The 20,281-nt window shown below is 41.7% G+C and overlaps 1 long non-coding RNA gene across 1 annotated transcript; it reads right to left on the bottom strand.

The window, feature by feature from the left end:
- Window positions 1–13,995: 13,995 nt before the first annotated feature.
- LOC121797384 lies at window positions 13,996–15,053 on the bottom strand. The gene is made up of 2 exons (XR_006049833.1): window positions 14,430–15,053; window positions 13,996–14,351 (listed from the first exon to the last, which is right to left on the bottom strand). It is a non-coding gene; the product is annotated as an uncharacterized LOC121797384 (long non-coding RNA).
- Between the last annotated feature and the right edge of the window lie 5,228 nt (window positions 15,054–20,281).

Raw genomic sequence — 20,281 nt, forward strand, 5'->3', positions numbered from 1 at the left:
GTCCTGTCCTCTTCACTTAAAACTTCAACTGGATCTGCTGCTGTGTTCGTCTTCGTCTTGCTGGATGCCTATTTTCCTAGGCATCTCTGCGATACTCTCTTTGGTTTTGGTCGTACTGCCTTTGGATCGTCCCTCAACACCAATTTCCTTTTCACCGCTTTCGGTTTCAACACTGGAGGTGCCACTGATCCTGGTACCTCTGTTCTTGCTACTGTCTCCTCCTGATTAATATGCGCATCACTCTCCCCTGCGTCTGGCTGGGGAGTCACTGACTGTGGTACTCGTCCTCCGGTTTGCCTCTCTTCCACCTCTTCTTCTGGCTGATGGGCTGGGCCTTCTGGGTTGTTCCTTGTACTAGCTTCTCCACCCTCTCTTGCTGCCTCCGATGCATCTTCGTCTTCCTCACGGGTTACCTCCTTCAACAGTGCCTCGAACTCCTCATCCGTCATAAGGTCTTGTTTTCTAGCCGTTACATTTAGATCTATTTATTCCCTCGCCATTTCTTGGGGAACGATTTCCGCCACCGGCGTTCTTTCAGCTTCATCTCTTCCCTCTTTCCTTCTCCTCTCATCACGTTCCCCTGGGTCAGAGTCGTAATAGGCGGAGATGGGGTCAACATCCATCGAGTCGCTTTGTTGTTAAGTCGGGGAGGGTTCCGAGGGTTCTGATGGTGCGGTCGCCGAGGGAGATTCCTGTTCTGGAGGAGTTGTTGAGGAGGTCGGAATGGAGGTGGGTGGTTGTACTGTGGGTTGCACATTTGATTTTGCTGCAGGTACTGCCGGGGCTTCTCTGGTCATGCTCCGTTTGCCTCCGATTCAGCTAAAACCGGCCAACTCAGCCGCCCAATCTCGATTCGGGTCCTGCTGTCTGAGGAACTCCGTCATTACGTCCAAAGAAACCATCGCCGGAGCCTGAGGAATCGGCTCCTGTGGTTGCGGGTTCGGCGGCCGCTCTCCTAGTGGCGGATGCGATTCTGGGGTTTCTTCCTTGCGGGTTGAAGGGGTTTTTACACCGGTTTGTTTTTTTGCCGATTTCTTTTTTCACATGGCTTAAATCGACGATTTCGGGTGGTAATATGGGTGTTGGTTTCTGTGGATGACGGCGAAAATTTTTGAAAGAGAGAAACTGCAGGTGAGGGTTTGTGAGATTAAGGGGGGAAATGGTTTGGATATGAGAGTAGAATGGGTAGTTGAGGTTTTGTAACCGGCTATGAGCGGTTTCCAGGTTGGCGGCGATTCGTGTGGGAGACGGTTGAGAGCGCTGCCTCCTGATTGAACGTCGCCTGTCCTTCTCTGCACACGCGCCCTCGCAGTCGCTGTCCGCCTGCAAAGCTGCAACAACCCCAATTCAAATTTCGTCCCTCAATGATTTCCCCCTATATTTTCCCAGATTAGTAACAAAGTAAAAAGGACACTTCAATAAAATTGAGAGTTTCACCAAAATGGCATTCTGGTGGTCAGTACGTATTCCAAATTAAATTTCAGGACCGAAAAATAATTTTGGATTTTAAAATTTAACTTGCATGAAAAGAAATTAAATTAACTACCATGTATTTACAATATTTACATCTTCCCTTAGGAAATTTGGAATTCTACTTGGCAAGCGTATGTAAATTACGCTAAAAGAAGCTAGCCAGTGGAGCTCCAAATTCCTATCCTACCGGTCAGTATGCAACCTTAACATGTGGTTGCAGTGGAATCTCATCCACTACACCCACATCACTACTTTCCCTAAACACCTTCAGCCTATGTCCATTTACGATAAAAGGTTCAGAGTTAGGAATACTCCCTGAAATCTCCACTGCTCCATTAGAACGGAGTGCGGTTACGACATAGGGTCCTGTCCACTTCGACTTGAGCTTCCCAGGAATTAGCTTCAATCTTGACAAGAAGAGTAGTACTTTCTGGCCAACATGGAGGTCTTTGGTCCGTAGATTTTTGTCGTGCCATAATTTAGTTCTCTCCTTATACCACATGGCGGAATCAAACGATTCCAATCTAAGTTCTTCTAACTCCTGTAGCTGCAGCTTCCTTTCCTCTTCACAGGCCCTAGCATCCATATTAACTTTCTGTACTGCTCAGTATGCTCGGTGCTCGATCCCCACTGGTGGCACATCTTCCCAAAAACTATCCGGTACGGGGACATGCCTATTGGAGTTTTGTAGGCTATCCGATACGCCCACAAAGCATCCTATAACCTCACACTCCAGTCCTTCCTAGAAGGGGTTGACGGTTTTCTCCAGAATCTTATTTATCTCTCGGTTAGAGATCTCTGCTTGACTGTTCGCTTGCGGGTGGTAGGGGCTAGATAATCTGTGGTGCACGCCGTACTTCTTCATCAAGACTTCGATTGTGCGGTTACAGAAGTGGGTTCCCTGATCGGATATGATGGCCCTTGGTACTCCGAATCGACTGAAAATATTGCTCTTGAGAAACTTGGCCACCTCCTTCGCCTCACACGTGCTCGTGGCCTTAGCTTCTACCCACTTAGAGACGTAGTCAACTGTAACTAAGATATACAAGTTTCCATATGACGAGGGAAAAGGACCCATGAAGTCCACCTCATATGTCGAACAACTTACAAACGATAACTGGTACTTGTGGCATTTCATCTCGTGCAGATATCCCACCGGTCAGTTGACAACGCTCACAACTTCTACAGAATTCATAGGCATCTTTGTTGAGGGTTGGCCAATAAAAACCGCTATCCAAAATCTTCCTTGCCGTTTTCTTGGGACCGAAGTGTCCTCCACAGGCCAAGGAGTGGCAATGTATTAATACGTCCTCTTGCTCCCAGTCAGGAACGCATCTTCTTATCACTTGATCTGCTCCTACTTTCCAAAGATATGGGTCGTCTCAAAAGTAGTATTTTACTTCACTCTTGATCTGCATTCTTTGAGCTTTGGTGATGTTTGGCACTTCTGGAAGCTCTCCCGAAACTAGGTAGTTGGCCAGGTCCGCATACCATGGCTCCTGCCCTACTTTTTTTTCCCTTTTTCTATCACATTCTGGCCAGTAAGCTTCATCACTTCCTCCCAATCAATTTTTCTAGCGGCAAAAATCACTTCACATAGGTGTTCTTCTAGAAATCGGTCGTGTAACTCCTCGCTGCTCCCATCGTGCACTATCCTGCTCAAATGATCTGCGACCTTATTCTTTTTCTTGTCTTCCATCTCCCAATCGAACTCTTGTAACAGAAGTACCCACCAGATCAAAAGTGGTTTGGATTCTTTCTTGGTAATCAGATACTTAATGGCTGCATGATCAGTATTGACGATGACCTTGGATCCCAACAAGTACAGCCGAAACTTCTCAAACGAATACACCACGGCCAACATTTCCTTCTCAGTGGTGTCATAATTCCTTTGAGCTTGATTTAAAGTTTTAGACGCATAAAAGATCACATACCTTTTTCCCTCAATTTTCTTGCACAGAACAGCTCCCACTGCATAGTCGCTGGCATCACACATTACTTCGAACTGATGATCCCAGTCAGGAGCCCGGATAACTGGTGCAGATACCAGCTTTTCTTTGAGGAGGTTGAAAGCAGCCTTGCACTGTTCATCAAAATTGAATTCCACCTCATTTTAAAGAAGTCTGGTAAGGGGTTAGGCTATTTTGGCGAAGCCCTTAATAAATCGTCGATAAAATCCTGCATGCCCCAGAAAACCCCTTATTCTCTTCTGATCAGTAGGGAATGGCAGTTTGGAAATGAAGTCCACTTTAGCTTGATCCACCTGTATACCTCTCTCTGACACCACGTGTCCTAGGACGATCCCTTATGTGACCATGAAATGGCACTTCTCAAAATTCAAGACCAGGCTCTTTTCTTGACACCTCCCCAAAACTATGTCCAAGTGATGAAGGCATGAGTCGAAAGAGTCCCCGTAGACTGTAAAGTCATCCATGAATATCTCTATGCACTCCTCGATCAGATCGCAAAATATGCTCATCATGCATCGTTGGAATGTTCCTGGAGCGTTGCAAAGACCGAATGGCATGCGTCTGTACTCGTAAGTTCCAAATGGGCAAGTAAAGGTGGTTTTGTCCAGGTCTTCAGGGTAGATTTGAAAATACCCGTTGTACCCATCTAAAAAACATAAGTATTTCTTCCCAGCCAGTCGCTCCAACATCTGGTCGATGAATGGTTGGGGGAAGTGGTCTTTCCTGGTTGCGACGTTCAGTTTGTGGTAGTCTATGTACATCCGCCAACTAGTAACTAGCCTTGTTGGTATCAGCTCATTCTTCTCATTCTGAACCACTTGAATCCCTGACTTCTTGGGGACCATGTGGACAGGGCTGACCCACTCGCTATCGGGTACCGAATAAATAATTCCCAATGACAGCAACTTCAAGATTTCTTTCAATATTTCCTCCCGCATGTTGAGGTTCACCATCCTCTGCGAATCTCGACGTGCCTTCGCTCCTTCTGCTAGCCTGATATGATGCATACAGACATCGGGGCTTATCCCTACCAGATCCGTAAGGCTCCATCCAATTGCTCTTTTGTTCTTGCCTAGAACGATCAGTAGCCTTGCCTCTTGTTCTTTCGTCAGGCTGCTGCTGATAATCATTGGGTATGAGTTTTCCTCCCCTAAGAAAGCATACTTCAAGGTTGTTGGTAGTTTTTTCAACTCAACTTGTGGGGGGAGTATGTCAGCCGGTAGAATGCTCCTCGTAGCATCCCCCTCTTTTCCTAACTCTTCATCTGAAAATTCCTCTGTACTGACTGGTAGCTAAGCCCCTGCGGCTCCAATAAATTCTGATTTCTGACAGAAATCCTTAATTGCTCATTCTATCTCTTCGTCAGTTAACCCTTGGCTACTGATCAGATCGCACCATGCAGCCGCTTCTATGTCAGCCTGCTCATACACATCCAACGCTTGGAGTTTTTCCTGTAATAATTCGGTCTCAAGAAAATCTTGGACTAGGGGGTCAATTACATCAACGTAGCATAGATTCTCAGAATCGATAGGCTTTTTTATTGCCTCATTGATATCAAATGTGAATTTCTCCCCATGAAAATCAATGTAAATTGTCCCTTCAGCCATGTCCACGATTGTCTTAGCTGTTCTTAAAAACGGTCTCCCTAGCAAAATACCACTAGACTCCCTACCTTCAGACTCACTCATCTTGATCACATAAAAGTCAGCAGGATAAGTAAAATCATGCACTCTCACCAACACATTTTCTAACACACCCTCAGGATTTATGCATGACCTATCAGCCAGTTGGATTAATACCCTAGTGCTCGATAATGTTACTCCCTTCAACCGGTTATAGACTGATAATGGCATAACATTTATAGATGCTCCCAGATCACACATTGCATGCTCGATTTTTACATCTCCTATAGTTATAAGTAAAGTGAACATACCTGGATCGGCTCTCTTGGGCGGTAGCTTTTCCTGCACAATCGCTGACGTTATCCCTTCCACCATGATCTTTCCATCCTTCTGGGCCTTCCCAGCTATGAACTCCTTGATAAATTTTCCAAGTGGGGGCAGCTTCACAGCTTGGAGGAATGGTATGGTGACATCCAGCTTTCCAAAAATTGACAAGTAATCCACTGGGTTTTCCTTATTCCTCTTGGTCACGAAACGGTAAGGGAATTGTTTTTTCCTTTCTCCCCTTCAACCGGTTCTTCAACAGCCTTTCCAGAGTCTCTCTGGGGCATATTCAGAGTCTCTCCGTTTCCTTAAGAGAGTCTCTCCTGGGCAGTACGCCTTTTTGTTTCACCTTTTTCCAATGGCGCTTCATCCAAAAAGAATGGATCCTGCATCTGAGGTAGAGGTCTGTTGAGCTCTCCTTCCGAGACGACATCCTTTAGTACATTCGTCCAACTAGGCTCTCCGTTGGACTTCTTCGGTTGGGGTCCTTCATAGGCAGTACCGGACTGTAGTGTGACCTTGCTCACGTTTGCCCTTTCAGAAACATGGACTGTAGATGGGAGTTTTCCTGAATTCCCCTTTATTTCACCCATTGAACTTGCCAGCTAAACCAATTGCCTATTCATCATGTCTATGTTCGCCTTATGCTCCTTCTGGGCATTCTGCATTCCCTGCACTACTTCATTATTGGACTTCAACTCACCCTTGATACTTTGCTGCGAAGCGAGCAATTCTCCCATCATGTCCTCCATAGATCTCCCTAACCTGTTAGGATATTGGGACTGATTTGGCCCTTGGTGCTGGTTATACTGAGGGTTTTGGTTGTGTGGGTAATTTTGGAAGTTTTGCTAGTTCTGGTTAGGTGGGTAGTGGTTATACTGGCCATGAGGGTTGTACTGGTCTTGTTGATATTGATTCTGGTTCTGGCCTTGGAAATGGTTTGGGTTTTGGAACTGGTTTTGGTTCTGCTGATGTTGGGAACCTTGATTATGATGACTCTGGTAATTTTGGAAGTTTCTCTGGACCATGGTTGGAATTCTGGTTCGGGTGGGGGTTGTATTGGTTCTGACCTTGACCTTGGTTCTAATTTTGATTCCCATCTCCCCATCGAAAATTTGGATGGTCCCTCCATGGTGCGTCCCGCTGTCTCCCTTGGATCCAATTCCCACTAGAGTTGTAGTACCCTGCAGCATTGACTTGCTCCATGTTGACGAAGTCATTCGGCTGATCGTAGGCTGGCCCTTGACTCCCCTGCTCTGCATCCTTATAGCTCCTAGTTGGGGAAGGTGGTGGTGCGTTCTTCTCGATTGCGCTCATGAGTGTCTTTTTCAGCTCTTCCAATTTCAAATCCATCTTCTGCTCTATCTTCTGCTCCTGGTCAGTAGACGAAGCACTCGCAATTCTTTCTCTGCTGTACCAACCCTTGAATTGTCGTACTCCTTCTTTGCGCTCAAAAGCTTCCCTAAGACCTTTTTCGCTTCACTGACCCTTAGTTGTGTGAAGCTTCCACCTGACAACGAGTTTGCCAAGTCTTTTGTTGCCTTGTTCATCCCCTCATAAAAGGTAGGATGTATCTCTATATCGACCATACGATGGTTCGGACATGCATCCAAAAGACTCATATACTTCGCCCAATAATCACTCAAAGGTTCATCGTAACCTTGCTTCACACTAGTTATCTCTCTCTTCAGCGCACTCGTCTTAGATGACGAAAAAAATTCGCCTAATAAGGCTGACTTGAAATCGGCCCAACTCTCAATGGAGTCGGGTGGCAGACGCATGAACCATGTGTTGCCCCCACTGGACTTCTCTGTGCCCTACAAATTTTACAGAACTCATGAAGGAATTCGTAAGGGCCTTCATAGCTTTTCCCACAGTACGTGGGCAGGATTGCAATAACATGGGGCTTCACATCACAAGCCGTCTGTCCTGGGGTGACAACTATAGCTTGCGGTGGTTCTCCTTTGGTATGTGCGTTCAGCGTCCCTATCTCCGGGTCTTCATCTATATGGGCAGCCATTATCCTTGGGTTACCCCCCAACTGTAGCACCTGTTCAGGTATTCCTCCTTCTATGGTGTCTTGCTCTTCGTCACTACTCGTGCCTAGGTCAGACAGGGCTGTCGACAGGCCAGAACGAGTGATCACGTGTATAGTTCCTCGTTCAAGTATCTTTGGTCTTCAATGGTCAGGAGCCGAACTGCTTCTCATAAACTGAAAGAAAAAGAAAATAGAAAAGTTATACACAATATGTATGCCAAAGTATCACACACAAGAACAGTAAATAACGCCATTCATCCCCGGCAACGGCGCCATTTGAAAGATCAGGTTTTCGGTATTGTGTTATATGCACGTGTGCATCCAACTGATCAGGATAATATCCCAACCTAGCTGAGTCGTTGGCACGACAACCTACCTCAACCTACTTCTACTGATTAGTATAGTGGAGGTAAGGGTCGAATCCCACAGAGATGAATGCGCTTTGGTAATTGTAGTGATATTCTGGAAAGGTTGGTTAGCTACCACGCTTGGGGTTGAGATTCTAACTAGACTGGAAATTAAGGTGGTACTTTACTGACTAGGAGGGGTGAAAGATGATTGATAAGCAGCTGTGTACGTGAGATTGAGGGAACATTATGTTCAGAAAATATCTGGAGGGTACGGGTTACTATAAAAGGCTAAACGGAATATCAGAGAATAAGTGGTAGTCAGGTGACTAGACAGACAGATCTGTAGGGTACCAGCAGAAAAAGTAGAGAAAAGCAAAGGACAAAAGCAAAAAGTAACTAAAAAGTAAAAGTGGTCCCAAATTTGGATGTGGACATTGTCTTCTCCAACGAGTATGAACACAAATCAAACAACTCAGATTCCATGAACGAGAATTCCATGAACGAGAATTTCAAACTTCACAAAACAGATCTACAATCTAAACTCCAAATCAAAAGATGAAACTAACGAAACTGAAATTACGCTTACTGGGTAACATGCAAGGTGGCAGAAATCACGTAGACTAGGCTTTCAAACTTAACCATTTCAGATCTAAAATCTAACAGCTATCTAAATTCATGAACTCAGATTTATCAATGCGAAAATGAAAACATGCTCGCAACACTTGGAAATTACAGTGCAACAGGTCCAACGTAAGGAAACACGTAAAGATTAACTAAGAAATCGAATAAAGATTGTTTGCCACTTCGAGCGATGAAACTGCTAACACTACGAAAAACGTTGGCCGGAACGATATAATGTGGAACTCCGGTGAACTGGTGAACTTCAGGTGACCATGGCCGTGGCGAGAAACGAGAATATGAAGGACAAAGCTGAAGGAACTAACTGCCGAGAGAGAACTACTCTAACTAAGAGTGTATATTCCTAATGATGATTCCCTATGATCCCTCTCTTCTCTCTCTCCAAGTGGCTTCCTTTTATAGGGAGGCCTGCCCTTGATTTTTAGGGTAGACTCTCTTTGCGAAATGACCCTCTTGCCCTTACTTGTGGCTGATCTTCCCAGCAATCCTTCTTCTCCATCTCGAGCCTTTTTGGCATGCATACTGGTCAGTATAGCAACATTCTGATGCCCTTTACACCTGAGTTATCCGATACCTTTCCTTCTGACTGGAACCTTTTCCCTGCACACTTTAGCAACTGTTTTGCAGATATATTCCAATTATGCACATTATACTAACCAGTAACCAAGGGCTAGAATACGACTTATTAGAGTCCCTGAATTCCGACAATGTTAAAATGCATATTAAGGTTCTGAAACTGGATTTGAAACATCCTCATAACATTATGGACTTCTATTTCATCGAAGATTGAGCTGAAAAGTAGAAAAAAATACTGTCAAACTATTCCAACAACTCATTATCAATATCAAATACGTCCTGAACATTTGCAATTCTAAGCATGGCCAGTGCCGATTGATGTCAATATAACCCTATGGCAAACAAGTATTCACCATAAAAAACCAGTACCCACCATCCAAAAACAGGTGAATTCTTCCTTTGTGTTAAACCGCAACCCTACTTCCCATTTTGGATCATTGTGGTCCGTGGAAGCCAACAAGAGATAATCGCGGCGTCGACGGTGTTCTCGGTCAGAATCGGACTTAGGGTTTTTGTGGATTGTGTGTAGACGACGAGAAGAGAGAGAGAGAGAGAAGAGAGAGTTGGAGAGTTGGGGAGGGAGTCGATTAAGTTTCCAAGTTTGGTGTGGAGGAATGATTTTGAATTAGAAATGGAAATGGAAAAGAAATTAAAAAAAAAAACTTAATAACCATTTAATTAGAAAAATAATTAAAAAATAATTAGTTGACTAATTATCTGAGATTAAGCCTAATTGGGTCAAATTTTTGCTAATCAACCGTTGATGGTGACGGAACCGTAAAAAATGGATCGAATCGACACGAATTTCATTTGTTATGGATGCGTTTTTCAAAAAGTGAATATTTTGGACCAAATTCGTATATCAGCCATGTGTTCAAGACTAAATTTGTCCTTTACTCTATTTTCTTTGGTATATAAACATACAAACCAAACTACCGTTCCAAATATTCTAATTAACAAATGAGCTTTTCAAAACCCACCTTTCCCCTTTTCTTGAGAATATGTAAAGGCCAAAGCAAACACACCCTAAGAACATACTTTTACAAATTGGTAAGTTACAATGCAACACAAGGCATTGCTAAAGAATTCTAAAGATGACATCTGACAAAATAATAGGCAGCAACTCTCTCTAAGGATATTTTTTTGAAATATAAAAAAATCTTAATCTAAAACGAAAGGAGAAAGGGTATTTATATAAGTTTTGATAATGTAATTAGAACTCCCTTTTCACCATCGTCTTCAGCCTTCGGCCCCCAATCGATCATCGGTCCTCGCGTATAGCTTTGCACTCAATGTTGAACGTTCGTGATCACATATTTCTCACCTTGTTTTGTGCGATTCGTCCTCAAATTACAATCATGTGTACAACTATATGGCCAAAGGACCTCCACCAAAATAATAAAGACATGCCTTTGGCATAGAAGGGAACCTAATGCATCCTTCAATAATATGAAGGAACCTTTGGCATGTTGGGTATGTAATTCAGGATCAATTATAAAACACACACGAAAGAAATTTTATTAATCACGAAACCGGTATACGAAACACCAATACACAACACGATGGTGTACACAACACCAACACAACACTACGACTCTTGGAGGACACACCTCACAAGAAACCCGATGACATACCTCTAGCTAGATGAGGACACACCTCACACACTCTAGCTCACTCACACTCACACTCGCTTCTTCTTTCTCGTACTACACTTGACACACTTCCTTGTTCATTTAGCTACAAAGGTCTAATTCCTCTTTATAAGTAATCTAAGTCTGTAATGCCCCGCAGTTTCGAATTCTAATTTTCTCAAACCTAATTTTTTGCATTTATTGCTTTTAATACCGTGAAGTCCGTGGATTAAATGACGAGTGGAATGGTTATTTGATAGTCTTGTGACCTAATTTGATTTGGAGTTTGAACTATGCGTTGACTGAGTCAATTTTGTTTGGAATGGTTATTTGATAGTCTTGTTGACCTAATTGTTTCACGACACATTTTGTGATGATCTATTGGCTTGCAACATAATCGTGAGAGGAGGTTTACGAGTTAGAAGAGCTTAGTTGACGTTACAATTAGCTTCCCTTAAAACGACACTGTTAATTGAGAGTGAGAACATAAGGAGTCTTAGAAGCATTTAGGATTGACGCCCCTAGTATCTGTAATCCACTTTGTGCCGCATGGACAATATACTTGTGACTCGTTCTAGTGAAGTATGAACTGTGCTAGGGTGTTGTAGTTGGAATTTTTTCACGACACATTCTGTGATGATCTATTGGCTTGCAACATAATCGTGAGAGGAGGTTTGCGAGTTAGAATAGCTTAGTTGACGTTACAATTAGCTTCCCTTAAAACGACACTGTTAATTGAGAGTGAGAACATAAGGAGTCTTAGAAGCATTTAGGATTGACGCCCCTAGTATCTGTAATCCACTTTGTGCCGCATGGACAATATACTGGTGACTCGTTCTAGTGAAGTATGAACTGTGCTAGGGTGTTGTAGTTGGAATTTATATGACCATAACTGTGAAAGCACATCCCTGGAATTCCCTTATTTCATCTCTTTAATCTCTGTATTTTATCTGCAGTTGTTAGTTGCTCTTGTTTTTATAATTTTTATTTTCAAAAATCCAAAACATTTTGTTTTTTCCAAATAGTAGAAGACGCTTATTAGAAGGTAGTCACTCTGTGATAGTTTTTTCTGTGTTCGATATCCGGTACTAACCATTAGATATACTGTATGTACTCTATATGCTTGCAGGTTTATTTAGTGCTAATAAAAAGTGCATGAGTTATTTTTTTAAAGAAAAAATTATTTATCAAATCTTATTGAGGCATTTAAGAAATTTAATTTCTTAAAGAAAAATTAAATATGTATTTAATTGGGCATAATATCTATGTTTTTTATGTAATTAAATCTTATACTCCTGATATATACGTAAACGCGTCTAATGACGAACTCATGTTAAAAAAAGTTGACACTTCTGGTCATGTGTGCTTCATATGTTATTTTCTATTTAGGCATTCATTAAAGTATTGTATTAGTCAACAATTAATTGATTATTATTATTTTCAAACTCCGATTTTTAAAATTAGTTTCTATTTAAGAAAGTAAATTTCTGAGTAATGAATTAATAAAAATACAAATCCACATGTAAAACTACGTTCAGGCACATCATTTGGTGCTGTGTTATTCCCCACAGTAGGGAATTCTCTCCCCATAAAGTGAGTGTTTAACCTGACAATTTGGCTGTAGCATCACCTCTATTAATATAATTGGAATTTGGTTTAGTCAATTGAATTGCATCATCACCGTCATTAGCGTCATCACCATTAGGGCACCCACAATGGGGCGCCCGATGGCACGCCCGATGGCGGCCATCGTCCTCGGGCGCGGACGATGCCTCCATTGTGGGTGCCCGTCATCGTCCCGCCCTACGCCCACGCCCGATGCATCGTCCCCATTGTGGGCTCGGTGGACGATGGGTACAGACGATGGCACGCGTTTTTTATTTTTTTGTATAAATACTCTCTACCCCACCTTCATTTGTAACATTTCATTTCACGATTCCACTCTCGAAACTCACATTTACTACGAAATGGATTCAAGTCCCAATAGTCCGATGTTTGGTGAAGCGCGTTGGTCGGGTACAGAACCCGACGAATATCGGCCGTTCGACGCCAACACGCAGTACTATCCCGAATTCAGTACGGAATCGTACAGTTTGGATGACATGGAGCCGTCTCCAAACCGACCCATCGCCCCCTCCCGCCGCGCAGCCGCCGAGGCCGCCGCCGACGCCATCCCATCCGCCGCCGCCGCCGCTTCCGCCCCCGCCAAAAAGAAGCGGAACCGGCAGCGTGCGTACAAGTTGCCACCTCCGGGAACTTGTGAAGAGTACGCCCCCGGCCGTACGAACTACCAGCCGGATGAAACCATCGTATTGGCGAGGTGTTGGGTGGGTATATCGGAGGACCCGATATTTGCGAACAACCAGAGGCAGGTGGCGTACTGAGAGCGCATCGTCGAGCGCGTACAAGGGCTAACGGGAGCAGCTCCACAAACACTGAGATCAGGTGTAGAAGCAAGTCAACCTATTCGCGTCGGAGTACGAGAAGTGCGCGAGGGAGCAGGGGAGCGGCGAGAGCTTGAGCAATGTGCGCGCTAAAGCGCTGTGTCGTACCAGTCCATGTACGGCGACTTCAAGCACGAGGCCATCTGGGCGCTCTGGAGGGACAAGCAGAAGTTCCAAGGCGGGAATCTGCACATCGGGGCGACAAAGAGGACGAAGACCACCGAAGCTGGTGGTTACACGAGCAGCGAAAGCGGAACTCGTCCGGTGGACCGCAACCTTTTGATCTACATGTCGTACCCCTTGACCGTTTCCCCCTTCTTCCCCGCTTCTTAATTCCCCCGTTAGTCGCGATCAACCGTGTTTTCTATCCTTAGGAAGTGCGGTCGTGACAGAATGGTATCAGAGCAATTTTTCTTTCCGCTCTGGACCGAGAGTCTTTTATTCAATCTAGTCTAGACTCGTTTCGCTAGACTAAAAGAGTAATCATTGAAGGCTCAACATTCCGTCTCGCCGCGCTCAACAAGTGAGAAGGTAAAATGTTTTGAAATGAGAAATGTTTATGCAATTGATGTTGGACGTGATAATGAATGGAGTATGATTGATAATATTATGAGATGCACAAATTTCGGGACGAAATTTCTGTTAAGGTGGATAGATTGTAACGCCCGTACTTTTTAAGTACTAATTAAAATAGGTCGTGAAGTAATGACGTTGATGTTGCTATGATTAGCATGATGAATGAAGTACGTGGAGATGAATATTTTCTTATGGAAGACGACGTGCGTAAATTGAGGAATGGTTGAAGGAATTATATTTGGAACAACACCAAATATAAGTTGTGCCGTTCAACGTACTTTAATTTTTATTTGTGAAGAACGAGTTAACAAAATTAAATAAAGAACCGTGAATTTTAATTATCGAAGGAAAATACGAAAATATAAAGTATGAATTTATTTTGGGCAATGCAAATTTAATTAGAGTCCAATTGTCTATCTACAAAATAGCTTGGACCCTAATTAACAAAATAATAATATTATCAATTTGGGCTTACAACCAAGCCCAAGTTCATTAAATTAATTTAGAAGTCCAATCCTTTTCCAAAAAATGGGAGCAAGCCCAAAGAACTCCCTTCTCCTTCTTCTTCTCCAAGTAGTCGACGGTTTTTCCACAAGGACTCTCCACCTCCAACTCTTTCACCTTCCCTCTTCCACCATCAATGCTTCCATCCAAGAGTCACCTCAAAGCCACTACTTTAGCCTTTCAAACTCTCCTCCTCACATTACACTACACAAAAAAAAAAGAGAGAGTGAGAGAGGGAGCCGAGAGGAAACCGAGAAAGGGAGCAAGAGGAGGATTTTTCACCATTCTTGTCCATTCACCACCAAGACTAACCAATTTGGAGGTATACTCCCTTCTCAATCCCAAAGCATGAGTAGATAGTTGATATGCATATATGTTGTTCATATTTTCACTTCCATAACCAATTCAACAAGTTAACAATCAACTATCGAAACTAATCGAACACTCGCCGTATGTAATCGAAAGTCTCAAAGAACGTAACTTGATAATAAAAATACACCTTGCGGGTTGAATCGGAGTAGTTCGGAGTGATACCGGAAAAAGGGAAGCTGCCGGCGGCGGCGGGCAGTGGCGGACAGCCGCGCCCCGACGTTTCCAGTGGCGGCACCGGTGAGACAGCAGCACCGTTGCGACAACATCAGCTCTTCCGGCTCCTGACGGAGCAGCGGCTCCCGGCGGCGACAGCTGTAGCAGTGTCGGGTACAGCGGCGACGTACGACGGGGGCTGTCGTGACCCGGCGAGTTTGAAGGCTCAATCTATTGCGGCCGCGATTTATCTCCCTGTGGGCAACGGAGGCGACGACCAATTGGGAAAATCCTGTAAATTGTCGAGAGATAGATAGAGACGAGATAGACAGAAATAGAGAGAGATAGGGAGAGAAGAAGATAGCGTGTAAAATGGGGGAAGGAAAAGGGATCTGGGCCTCTTTTGTTTTAAAAGCAATTGGGCCTCATTAATAAATTTGATGTTTTGTTAGTTTGGGCTCTCTTATATTTTTGCTTTGGGGCTTAAGATTTAATTGGAAGAAGGAGGTGAGGAAGATAAGTAAGGCGTGGGCCGATAACTTAATCGTAAAGAATACTTTAAATTAATTGTGGAGAATTATTTAATTAATTCCGAAATAATGTGAAGGTTGAATAATTTAACCCAAGTGCGAAGTATATATAATTGCTAAGAGAAATAATTGCAATAAATTAACTATGCGCTTAATTGATTTTTGGGAATTTATTCCGACGTCATGGAAAATACGAGGAGCCAACGGAGGAAAGAACGAGCGTAAGCGGCCGACCGGCGTCGCACGCGACGCCTTGGGCGGCTGCCGAATAATCGAAAATACACGATAACCGAGAAAACGAATTAAAAGATTTTAATTAGAGTGCATGCATTCTAAATACCTTCGTTACCGAGAATTGATGTGAACTTTATGTATTTTCCGAAAAGGTGTTTCGCACGCACGCTAGAAGTCGGAACGAGGAACTATTTACGGAAATTCTAAGCTTTTGAGGTGGGCTCTATTACTTAAACTCTTTTATTTTGCAATGATATGTAAATGGAGAGATAAGGGTGGTTTGAATGTTATGTCATGCCATATTTTATGTTTTGAATTGCCTATCTGACTGTCTACTAGGATAATGTCCTACTAGACTTTGATGGTTAACGAATTCGGGTCTGACTAGGGAGTGAGTTCCTACTCGGACTAGTGCACTAATGGGGATCGTGAGCCGTCCTCTAGGTCGGCCGGTCCAGTGATCGAGTTTGTGGCCACATTCTCGTTTCACATGATGGTTCAGATATGGTACATGATGGGGGATGATGATGATATTTGTCTGCAGACACTATTTTAAGGAATGATTTAGTGTTTCTCGGCCTTTTAAAGTACAACCCGAGTTTCACTCAATGATGGCTTGACATAATCGATAAATGTATTTTGGGCATGAGTTCACTGAGTGCATCAAGTACTTAGCCCCTGCATATGTTTTCCCTATGTTCAGGTTGAGCGAGGACGGGAGGCGGAGGATGTTGAGCATTTGGACAAAGACGGGATTCAATAAACGTTCCGGTTACTATTGTGTCTTCATACATAGTAGTAGCTAACTCTCAAATGCTTCTGCTATGCCAAGTTTTAAGAATTTCTTTGTTTTCCTTTGAATTGTCAAACTATGTCATTCACGTATGTACCTTCGGGATTTGAAACCTTGTTGATAAATGAAATTTCGTATTTTGATCGATATGTCGTACTTCCTTGACTGCTACCCCCTTCTTCCCTGCTTCTTAATTCCCCCACTAGTCACGATTCCCCGTGCTTCCTATCCTTAGGAAGTGCGGTCGTGACAGTTCAGCCACACCGATGTCCTCCCTGCGTCCCATAGGCGTCAAGGTTGCGAAGGGGAAGGTGGCGGCGACATCATCCTCGACCGCCGCCGCGCTATTGCCGATCCCGGTCCCGAGCCCGACGGCCGCCGCGTATGAGTCGTTGGCAACAACCTCGATGGCGAAGACGTTGTTGCAGACGCACAATGCCCTCAAGAAGTGTACGGACCCCGCCGAAGCCGAATATCTCTGGGGGGTTGATCGATGAGCTGCGCCGGAAGTTGAGAATTGCGTAGATTAGCCAACTTGAATCGTGTAACTTTTGTGTAATTAATGCAATCTTCGCCGGTTTTTAGTTACTCGTGTTTTTAAATTAGTTTGCATTATATATTTGAAAATATTTAAATTAATTAATAAAATATTAATAATAAAACATATAGGGCGCGCCTTAGGGCGCCCCATTGCAGGTGGGGTGTAGGAGGATAAAACTGATAACGTGGCGCGGCTTAGGGCGCCCCATTGTGGATGCCCTTACATAATTGATCAGCACATGGAAGAAATAGGGGGTTAATTGCAATTTGCAAAAGAAATGGAACATTAGTCAAGGGGGTGATTTAAATTATTAGTGTCATTGTGTATGTTTTTTTATCTGTCCCATTTTAACTAAGAACATTTCCTATTCAATGCAAGATTTGTTCAATTTTTTTAAGTTAATATTTCCTATTCAATACGTGATTTTTGCAATTCTTTTTAAGTTAAGTGGAGACAACAAAAATAAAAAGTAAATATAATAATATTTTATTTTAAAAAATATACTCCTTCTATCCCATAAAAATATATGCATTTTCCATTTTCGTCCGTCCCACAAAAATAGGTACATTTCATTTTCTAAAAGTTATATCAATTTAATAATGTAGATCCCACTATCCACTAACATCACTTTAACTACCATTCTCTTCTTTTCTCTTACTTTACCATATCATTCTATTCCTTTGTCTTATTTTACCTATTTAGTCTTAGTTCCCGTGCCATATCCATTGCTTATATTTTATGGGACGGAAGGAGTATTAATTAGAGTGGAACATTTATAAAGAAAAATGTAATTTAGAATGAGACGACATAAATACTTACTATTTTTTCTTCCCTTCCATTTTTTAATTCCTTGTGTTTGTCATTTTTGGCCGGTCAACTCTATCGGCATTTACATATTTAAGGAAAATTTAGGAAAAAGCTACTTCCCCATGTTACTTGAGACATTCTTTTCGGCACAAGATTTAAAAAAATTTGTTTAGTGAATTAAATAAAGTAGAAGAGTGAATAATGTAAGAGAAATGATAGAAGGTGAAGTAAAAGAAAGAATAAAGTAAGTGTAATTAGATGTTTTGTTTTTAGTCAAAAAAATAAATGACTCAAGTAACTTGGGACACCCAAAATGGAATGTGACTCAAGTAACTTGGGACAGAGGAAGTACGTGTTAAGGACACACAAGTTATAATATGGAGTACTAGTATTTCATTTATGGCGCAACTATTTCATTTATATTATATAAGATATTATTTCCCGTCCCTATAAGTATTTCATTCATTGTGCAACTATTTCATTAATATTTATTTAAGACATTAATCCCCCATTCCTATTATATGTCTCAACATTCCATTTTGGTCTGCCTCCTATTCTTCATTCTCACATTTCATTCTTATGCTTCGTTCTCACATTTCATTTTTATAATAATACTTCATCAATTTCTTAAAAATAGAAATTCCTTCCTTTTTGGGCCGTTTTCTAAAAATAGAAATTATAAATTTTAGGAAATGCAACCCACAGTCAACAAACATTAGTTCTACTACTTTTTCTACTTATCTCTCTTACTATATCCATTTTTTCTCTTTATTTCTCTTACTTTACCAATTTTGCATTAAAACTCGTATCGTTTCCAAAGTTTCAATTTTTATAAAATGAAGAGTGTATTAATATGTACTCTCCCCCTGTCTCATAGAAATATGCGCATATTTCCTTTTTCGCCCGTCCTATGGAAAAATAGTCAATATCCATTTATGACAATATTTTTCTCATTCTCTTTTACTTTATCATTTATGGGTTCCACCATCCACTACACAATTTTAACTATTTATTCATTAGCTCTCTTACTCTACCAAATTATGCGTTAATACCCGTGCCAACCCTGAAGGGCTTATTTCTATGGGACGAAGGGAGTATAAAAGTATGACTGACCCATTAAATTCTTTAAATCACTTTCCTTTACATTTATTAAGTCCTATATCAGGATAAAGTGAAACACATATACAATTGTAATTAACAATCTGCATAAATAGTCGGCAGAAGACGATATTCTTTACTATTAAGGAACGAAAAGACTAGAAAGTATTCATACTAGAAATCTGGAAACGCCATTGGTTCAAATAGCCTATTAAATTTCGAACCCCACGACTGTACTTTTATGATCACAAGCAAAGTCTTCGTCAACTATATTACTGTACTTTTATGATATTTTTCCAAAGTAAACGTGTTTGCTAGAATTGTTTATTGATAGTTGGTACGTACTTCACGCTATTGATGTTGACTAAATGTTGTGGAGGTAACATTTTATTCCAATTTTATCAATCTACATAACTCGACCATAATCGTTTTAACTTTCGAGTTGCCTCGGGTGCATGTGAACGGAAATGTGTGCAAATTGTAATTAAAAATCTCAATCTACATAAGTAGTCGGCAGAAGGAAGCGTATTCAATAATTGTTCTTGTTTGCTATAAATAAATGAAACAATCTGGTGTTTATCACATTAATATAATTATATTTGGTTGTTATATGTTAACCCCTTGAAGTTATCATTTTTATGTCCTCATTAGACCTTTCATTTAACTTTAGCATATATTCCAATAACTCATTTTATTCTCATTTTATTATAAAATTAATACATAAAAATAAGATCAAAATTCAACTATCTTCTTTTACCACTTTCTAAAATTAAACAATTTATTAAAAATCTTATTAAAAAGTGAGACATTTATTGGGAGACCGAGAGAGTTTAAAATATAACTAAAAAAATATAGAAATCTATGGAAATTTGCTATTTAAGAAAGCTTGGTATAGCTAGCTCTTCTCTCCGTCATCTCTCTATCTGTCTCTGAGTTGAGGTAATCATGTTATGCAGAGAGAGAGTAGAAGTACAGAATGGGGGGAATTCTGAGAGTAGCTGGTAAGTAAAAAAATTGAATAAAGGTTTTTTCATATGTATAAATTTATGATTAGGGGGGGTTGATTGAAGGTCTAGTGGCGTCTTCTTTATTATGCAAACTTATTTCACAAGTGTTTGGAAACTGGGATTCACAAATGCAGCTACAATTCTAAATATATGGGGTAGACTCTACAGGATTTTGCCTTTTTTGATTCTCTTCATTGCTGAAACTCTTGTAGGAAATTTTGTCACGCTTGCACTTTCCAGCATATCCAGCACTGTGGTTAGTTATACTCCTATCATTCAAACTATAGAGACAAGCTTAATGATTTATAAGGAAATTGTGTGATTAAGTGTCAGGTGGAAAATGCGAAGACAAGGGATGTGTTGGGCAAACTGAAAAACTCTTCTCGCTTTGCCTCCGGTGAACCATTCATCAATGAACAGGCTCAGATGAGTGAGACGGAAGACCGGCAAATGCTGAATTGGTGGCGAATAATATGTATGGTGGTGATTTTTGCATTTCCTTTCCATATATAAAAAAGTGGTATCTTCTTTTTGGACTATCTGCAAGTTGCACGATTATAGCAACCTTATTTTTCTTGATCGCCCCCCGTAACTGATTT

The sequence above is a fragment of the Salvia splendens genome, chromosome 1, assembly GCF_004379255.2.
Source record: "Salvia splendens isolate huo1 chromosome 1, SspV2, whole genome shotgun sequence".
In the NCBI taxonomy this organism is placed as follows: Eukaryota; Viridiplantae; Streptophyta; class Magnoliopsida; order Lamiales; family Lamiaceae; genus Salvia; species Salvia splendens.